At 39.8% G+C, this 8997-nt stretch overlaps 1 protein-coding gene and 1 pseudogene across 1 annotated transcript in view; both read right to left on the bottom strand.

Annotated features, from left to right (window-relative positions):
• The window catches only part of STRIP2 (striatin interacting protein 2), a 51956-nt gene that overhangs the window by 6721 nt on the left and 36238 nt on the right, over nucleotides 1-8997 (bottom strand). The window lies entirely within an intron of this gene.
• Nucleotides 5054-6145, bottom strand: LOC108318488 (annotated as a pseudogene).

The following is an 8997-nucleotide window of genomic DNA, read 5'->3' as shown; positions in this document are numbered from 1 at the left end:
AAAAAAAAAAAAAAAAAAAGAAGAAGAAGAAGAAAGAAAGATGATACATGAACACAGCAACCTGGTTCAAGAAAGCTTTCTTATGTAGCTTAGTACTCTGGGATCAGAAAACAAATGAGAGAATTTTATTCCCATATTCAGGAACTCTGCACTTATATAAACTATGCTGGTAATTGTTAGGATTAGGTCTAATTCTGGTAGATTTTAAACTATGTTGGATGGATCTGATATCTATTATAGTTGAATTTTTTTTTTGTCAGCCTCCACCCTCCTTTATCAAACCATATTACAATCAGATACTTAATTCTTTTTTTTTTTTTTTTGGTGCCATGACTCAGATCAGATACTAAATTCTTCAGAATGGAACGAAAAATTGGCAGATGGTTTATTCTAACCAGGTACTTTTCTTATATATTTCTTGATAGTCTGTGAACACCTAACCAGAGACAACAGATAGATGTCAGATTAAAAGCAGGTATCTACTCATAGAAACATTTTTCAGAAATAAAAATATGAGTCCTTATGTGATTTGGGGGCTTGCAAATACATACTGGTGTCAGAAGCTATATAAATCAATGAGCACACATGACAGCCAAACTAACATCTTGGAAATTCCTCACATCTACAATGTGACAGGAGAATGTAGAAGTAGACGACATGTAGAAGTGAGCTACTGTCTGGTGAATGGAAAATTACCTCCTCCTCCCTCAAATTAATTTGAAGCAAGATAGGCGTATATCTAATGTGGAATGAACATCCAAAATTTTTGAGGATATTAGGCTTTCCTAATACCTAATACAGAGAACCAAAAAGTTTCAGGGAAATTTTTTACTTAGAGATTTTATTTATAGGCCGGGCACAGTGGCTTACACTGGTAATCCCGGCACTTTGGGAGGCTGAGGTGGGTAGATTACCTGAGGTCAGGAGTTCGAGACCAGACTGGCCAACTTGGTGAAACCCATCTCTACTAAAAATACAAAAATTAGCCAGGCATGGTGGCGGGTGCCTGTAGTTCCAGCTACTAGAGAGGCTGAGGCAAGAGAATCACTTGAGCTGGGGAGGTGGAGGTTGCAGTGAGCTGAGATCACGCCACTGTACTCCAGCCTGGGCAACAAGAGAGAAACCCCATCTCAAAATATATATTTATATATATATATTATTTGTAAAATAATATTCTCCATCCTATAATAAAGTTCAATATTGTCCCAGGACAACCATATGTCTGCTTCTGAGGAAAACTTTTATGGGACTTTCTACTGTAGTGCATCAGCTAGTCTGGCTTGCCCCAAATAGACCAAGTTCTACAGGCATTATATCTTGTATGGTTAATACAGACGGACTTAAATTTTTAAGATGCGTGGGAAACACAAAACATATGGGATAGGTAAGTATCTTTCTACTATGAGCTTCCTTTATCCTGATTTTCAATATGGTAGAGGCATAAAAAGCCTTGTATTCCTCAGTACCTCAAAGAATACTATGGGAGTGAAGGCATACCCTTGTAGAAGCAGCATTGGAATAGATACCAGAACACTTGGATTATGGTCTCATCCCTGACTGCATGATCTTAGGTAAATCATTTTCCTTCTTTCCTGTAGGAGGTTGAACTAGCTAATCTTTAAGATCATTTCAGCTCTGAGCATTCTAATTCTGTGATTTTCTCCAGCTGAAAAAAACTGCCTCATTCTTTCTAATGGTTACCTAATATTGTATTCCAAGTATATACCATAATTTATTTAACCATTTGGTTCTGTATTAGTGGGCATTTAGGTTATTGCCAGTCTTTCAATTTTTTATTTTTAGATGGAGTCTAGTTCTGTCACCCAGGCTGGAGTGCAGTGGCACGATCTCGGCTCGCTGCAACCTCTGCCTCTTGGGTTCAAGCGATTCTTGTGCTTCAGCCTCCTGAGTAGTTGGGATTACAGGCATGTGCCACCACCCAGCTAATTTTTGTATTTTCAGGAGAGATGGGATTTCACTATATTGGCCAGGCTGGTCTCGAACTCCTGGCCTCAAGTGATCCACCTACCTTGGCCTCCCAAAGTGCTGGGATTACAGGTGTGAGCCACTGTGCCCCCACCAAGTAAAGTTTTAAAAGTGAAGTTTTGAGTGAGGGTAAGCTGTTTGTGACTGCCTTTCCTTAGGATTCAGTCTCAAGAATTCCAGGAAAGGAACCCAATTTCCCTCTTTGAAGATAGTCTCAGCTGCCCATGGCCTTGCTCTCCTTTTCTCGTTCTTTCTTTTTTTGTTTTTCGAGACAGGGTCTCGCTTTTTTTATTTTTACAGAGTTTCACTCTTGTTGCCTAGGCATGGCACGATCTTGGCTCACCGCAACTTCCGCCTCTCTTGTTCAAGCGATTCTCCTGTCTTAGCCTCCGAGTAGCTGGGATTGCAGGCACATGTCACCATGCCCAGCTAACTTTGTGTTTTTAGTAGAGATGGGGTTTCTCCATGTTGGTCAGGCTGGTCTCGAACTCCTGACCTCAGGTGATCCGTCTGCCTTGGCCTCCCAAAGTGCTGGGATTACAGGCATGAGCCACCACNTTGAGACAGTTTTGCTCTGTGACCCAAGCTGGAATAGTGCTGTGGCACTATCTCAGTGCACTGCAACCTCTGCCTCCCGGTTCAAGCAATTCTCCTGCCTCAGTCTCCCGAGTAGCTGGGATTACAGGAACATGCTACCACTCCCGGCTAATTTTTTATTTTTGGTAGAGACAGGGTTTCACCATGTTTGCCAGGCTGGTCTTGAACTCCTGACCTCAGGTGATCCACATGCCTTGGTCTTCCAAAGTGCTGGGATTACAGGCATGAGCCACCGCAACCAGCTGAGTCTATTTTGCCCAGGCTGGGCTCAAACTCATCATCCTCCCACTTCAGCTCCCCAAATAGCTGGGACTATAGGCACATATCAACTCTCTTTTCCTTCTGATATTGCTTCCCCAGACAACTGTAACTGGCCCGCTCCTCGCATCAGATGCTGCCAGCAGCTGGCACTGAAAGCACACACACTGGTCAGTGGCTCTCTCAGGACAGCTACCAAACCCTAGCTTGTTCTGTCTCCCTTGCTTGCAGCACGCTCTACCCAAAGCATTGCTCCAGCAGTGCCTTGTTCCAACCCAGTAGATGACTGTTTTTCCCAGCAGGCCTTCAGTTCCACAGGTACCTGTTTTGCCAAACTTGAGGGGTTTTTCTTCATATTTATGTTCATTTAAGTCACCTTTCTGTATTTTTTTTTTTCCGCAAGACCCAGCACATTAAGTAAGATGTAAACCTCTATGAGGAGATGTAATTTGTGAACAGTAGCACACAGTCACATTCTCTTGTTCCTGGTACTTCACACTAGCCAAAGCAAGACCTTCACTTCCTTTGTATCAACTAAAGTTAAAAAAGAAAACATATACCCACGACCTACTCTAACAAATATTTGTTTGCCGTATGCCTTAGGTCTAAAGATTCAGTTCAAGGACTACATCCTACCCTTTCAGAGTATCTCCAAGGCACTATGATGGGTTTGTTCTCAAAGATCCATCCATAAGCCAACTGAGTGAGCCAAGCCAAACTAAATGTAGGCTATGCCAATTCAGATGACAGGGTAGAATGGAGCATTTCTTCCTTTTGGACTGAGGAAATCATATTGATTAGAATGTGAGCACCAGAAGGAACGTAGTTGTTCTAGTCCCAATTCTGTCATCAACAGAAACAAAAACGGGGGCCCAGAACAGGGAAGGGGGGCTTGCCCAAGGTCACATAATAAGCACCCAATTTCTGGTAGTCAGTCAATTTGAAGACTCTTTGTTTACTGTTCACCTTCTAGCTGCACTTCTGGAATACTGCAAACAGAAGACAATCCAGAGAAAATTTGGTTGGATCCCCTGCTTTCCGAGCTTCTTGAAGATTCAATGGTGGAAAAGCTGGTTCTTGGGTCCTGCTATAATTTGTACTTCAAACCAGAAGAAAATGATCGTTTCCAGGAAAAGCAAGAACAAAAAAACAGTGCAGGTTTTAAAGCAGGTTTTCTGCTTTAAAGTGGAGCATTTGACTGAATCTAGTCAGCCCACGATCAGATTGAACCTTTAAAGAAGGGCTACTAAGTGTGAGACCTACTACTATATCTCAAACCTCCTCTGAAGTCCCTATGTGACAAAGGAGCTCTGCACTGATAAATCAAAATTATTAATATTAACTTGGTGATTTTATAATGAATCTAGGGGAATTTTATAGTGCAAGGAAAGTTGGATGCTTATCTAATGACCTACCACCTTCCTTCCTTTATAGATGAAACCTCTATAGTCTACAGGAAACCTGCTCAAGATTCCTTATAAGTGGCAAAGCCAGGTTTAATCTATTTCTCTACTTTGTGCTTCAGGCTTTCCATGCCATGTTAGCCCTGCATTTATTTGAAACTATTACAAAAACTTATGCTGGCCAGGCGTGGTGGCTCACACCTGTAATCCCAGCACTTTGGGAGGCCAAGGCAGGAAGACTGCTTGAAACCATGGGTTTTAAACCAGCCTGGGCAACATAGTGACACTTTGTTTCTACAAAAAATTAAAAACTTGCCTGGGCAATATAGTAAGACCTTGTCTCTACAAAAAATATAACAAATTAGCCAGGCATGGTGACATGTGACTCTAGTCACAGCTACTCGGGAGGGTGACGGGGAAGGATCACTTGAACCTGGAGGAGTGGGTTTGCAGTGAGCCAAGATCACACCACTGCACTCTAGCCTGGGTGACAGACAAAAAAAAAAAAAAAAAAAAAAAAAAAGCTAGGTCTTAATACTTAATGGATTTCAAAATCATGGTAATAGCTATTACTTGATAAATGATTCTTTTGCTTCATTTCTTTATTATGGCTCACATAATTGAAAATGAAATCCTATTTTTATTTCAGATTTTCTTTTTTTGACTATTATAAAAGTTTATCTAACAAAAAGTTTTTAATATAAAAAGTCTGAAATAAAAATGTATATGGCCTAATTTTTACATCATAGTAAAACAGGCTCTTTGGAGAGGGGATGTGGATTTCTCTGCTGAACAGCTATTATTTATACTCATTCCAAGGCTTCTAGCATGATAATACTATTTCCTCATATTATCACCATTCCAATATTGCTCTGTGGCCCACTGGTTGCCATCTCCACACACTCATCTATCACAAGATTCATAAAGGGATCAAATCCCATGATATTCCTTGGACATGTCTGCCACCATTTAATTTCAATGATAACTTCTTGTCCATAAACTTTTTCAACTCGGGAGGGTGAGCTTTGCTCATGGTGTCTATTCCACGGGGTCACAGATGCCTTGAGATGGAATGCATGGCCTCTTTCTTGCTCCTGCAGTAGGCCCAGCAGTGTTGCATCTGGCATCACCCACCTTATTAGCCAATTGTCAGCATTTTTTTTCAATTTCCATTTTCTTTACCTATATCATTATAGAATAATTCTCTTATCATATAGGTTTGTGATGAATTGCTGCTAGATCAAAGACCTAGATCTAGATAGCTTAAAAGAGAATAAAGGTTCTCAGTGAAATGAGTGGATAAGGAGGAAGGAGAAAAGAAAATTTCAAGATGGTTTGGGAAAGTTTAACAAACTACAAGTGCCCCAGTAAGGGGCACTAACACATCTGGGTATGTGAGTTTGAAAAATCATCCTGGAGATTCTACTCTCCCCAAGAACCCATTATAGAAATAGTGACCAACAGGAAAATTGACATGCTAAAAAAATTTTATCTATGGTCCTTCCTTTGCATAAATACTTCCTGGAAAATGGATATATAACTTATGGTATTTTTACAGTGTATCTCTGAAATGCATGTATGTTTACTCATAAATGCATAGTTTTAAAATAACATTGTAGAATATACATATAAGTACAGAACAAATATATCAATATAATATATATAAAAGATGTAATATTTTCCATCCCCCAAAGCATTACCCTGCATAGCCTACATTTCATACCACCAGTCTCAGCAACCATTCAGGTGCCAAGCATTGCAAAATACATGCTGAGCCCACATCCACTCCCTTTCTCCAGCAACCTCCTTTCAAAGACCACACTTAACTTCCACATAATCATATGTTCACCATCTTTCATTTAAGTTTGGAATTTATTTTAATTTTTTCCTAGCTTAGTGGACAGAATATGAATATAGACATTTGGAGATCCACAAATTTGTAGCCTTCCTGTACCAGGTAGGTGGGGAAACTATTCAATATATTGGTGAGATGGCGTATCTAAAGCTAATTATTTTGACAAAATGGGAAGACTTCAGAAATTAATATGCCATTAGCTCTACCTTTATTTCATGTTCATCATGCTGCTTAGAGTTTCAAATAAGGCTGAATGGAATTCAGTTCAAATTCAGAAAACTGAAAAAATATAAATTAAAACTACCTCAGCCCAGGCCGGGCACAGTGGCTCATGCCTGTAATCCCAGCACTTTGAGAGGCCCAGGTGGGTGGATCATTTGAGGCCAGGAGTTCAAGACCAGCTTGGCCAACATGGTGAAACCCCACCTCTGCTAGAAATAAAAAAATTAGCTGGGTGTAAATGGTGTATGCCTGTAACAGTGGCTATCTGTAGGTGGCATGAGTACTTTTCTTCCTCATCCTTTTCTGTTTCTCCAACATTCTGCAATATATATATTATTGATTTTAGTATTAGGAAAAAAACTTCAAAAGTTACTTAAAGAAAATCCTATAGCTAGATGTGATAGCTCACGCCTATAATCCCAGCACTTTGGGAGGCTGAGGAGGGTGGATCACCTGAGAGCAGGAGTTTGAAACCAGTCTGGCCAGCATGGTGAAACCCCATCTCTACTAAAAATACAAAAATTAGCCAGGCATGGCGGGATGTGCCTGTAGTCCCTTCTACTGGGGAGGCTGAGGCAGGAAAATCACTTGGACTCAGGAGGCGGAGGTTACAGTGAGCTGAGATTGCACCAAGGCACTCCAGCCTGGGTGACAGAACAAGATTCTGTTCCAAAAAAAAAAAAAGAAATAAAAGAAAAGAAGAAAAGCTTATACATTCAAATAGCCAGTACATTTTCTGTGCTTGCAATTTGTTAAGTCTGAAAAAAAAAGATAAATCTTACTCATATGAACATTAGTCTTTTTCTGAGCATAGAAGTCACCAGTTTAGATATAACTCAGTGGAATAGACTCACTAGTTACTCTAGTCCATGACTGGGCTCAGAGAAGCACTTACATTCAAAATTCAAGCAAAAAAAAAAAAAAAACTCTGTGTTACTAAATGAAACCACCAGGTGCCACTATTGCTTCACAGAAAGAAGCAAATTACCTAGCATGACTATTTTTTAGGAAGAATAAATACATACTTTCATTCTGGGATCATAATAAAGTCTTCTTAGAAAACATAACTTACTATGTTCACTTTGTAATAATTTTATGCACATATCCCAAAGATCAATTGGGAAAGATGTGAAAATGTGGTTCCTGTCAATTCCTATGTATGAGCCAATGGGGTTGGAATTGAAAATAGAGAACATATTATATAAAGAAATAAATTCAGGTCATAAAAGTTGACTTTATCTTCTGAAATACCCTACTAATAGCAGAATTTTAATGCTATTGTGTACCACTGTTTCTGTGGAAAATGTATTCTTCATTTCAACTCTGAACGGCAGGGATGCATGTCTCTACCCTGACTGCCCCTTTCAACTGAAAGATCTTGGTAGCTATTTAACTTCTCCATCTATAAAATAGTAATACCAACGTCACAGAGTTGTTTCAAAGATTGAATAGCTACATCTGTGTAGTGTGGGGAAAAAAAAATTTTTTTTTTTTTTTTTTAGACTAAGTTTCACTCCTGTTGCTCAGGCTGGAGTACAATGGCATGATCTTTGCTCACTGCAACCTCTGCCTCCCAGGTTCAAGCAATTCTCCTGCCTCAGCGTCCCAAGTAGCTGGGATTACAGTCATGCACCGCCATGCCCAGCTAATTTTTTGTATTTAGTAGAGACGGGGTTTCACCATGTTAGGCTGGTTTTGAACTCCTGACCTCAGATGATCCACCCTCCTCGGTCTCCCAAAGTGCTGGGATTATAGGCGTAAGCCACGGTGCCTGGTCTAAAATAATTTTTTAAATAAAAATTTTAAAAAAGACTGAATAGCATCATGTACATAAAGAGGGTTAGACAATTTATTACTTCTCTGTAGAAATAAAAGCCTCCAACTTCTTTGGCTGCTGAGGTCACATCTAAATAAGAAGGGAATCTCTCTATCCCAGTGGTAAAAAAGAGTGCTACGTTGGTGTCTCAGGATATGGGTCTTTTGACTCATGTCTACTTCAGGCTGTGTCACCTATGAGGAGTAAACCATGACAAGTCACTTCATTCACTGGGCCCTCAGGTTTCTTACTTTTGAAATAAAGGGGTTGGATCAAATGGCTCTTAAGTTCCCTCCAGCCAAGAATCCTATGGTTCTATAAAACCTGTACCACAAAGGTTATCATTCTTTTTTGCATAATATACTTTTCTGACTCAACATTTTGCAGGAATTACAACTGGAGGACAAAGGGTCGTAGTACCCACTGGTGTGTGTCATGATTCAATCATTTAACATTTATTGAGCTCTTCAATGTACCAGACAAGGTGCTAGACTCTAAGGATATCAAAATGATGATGCTATCTCTTCCTTCAAGGATTCTACAGTCAAATTTAGAAACAGACCCAAATGCATAATTACAATGCAACAGCCTGGAGGTATGGATTGTGGCATATCTAAGGAGCTGTGGCAATACATGATGAAGTAGATACCTCATCTTCAGTATGGCTGTTGGTCAGTTTCATGGAATTCAGAATAACTTTCAGTGACTTTTCTGATTTGCCTAGAACTGTTTTCAAGGTGAGAAACTTTCTGGGCTATCCTTTTGTGGCAATATAGATTTGTGCCTCTGAGAGACTTAGACAAGGCGTTTTCTCAAGTACACATTGCTAGGTTTTATAACTTATATGGAAATAAGAAGTG

This window comes from Cebus imitator, unplaced genomic scaffold (assembly GCF_001604975.1).
Source record: "Cebus imitator isolate Cc_AM_T3 unplaced genomic scaffold, Cebus_imitator-1.0 Scaffold219, whole genome shotgun sequence".
Classification (NCBI taxonomy): Eukaryota; Metazoa; Chordata; class Mammalia; order Primates; family Cebidae; genus Cebus; species Cebus imitator.
This window is presented reverse-complemented; position numbering and strand designations above follow the sequence as displayed.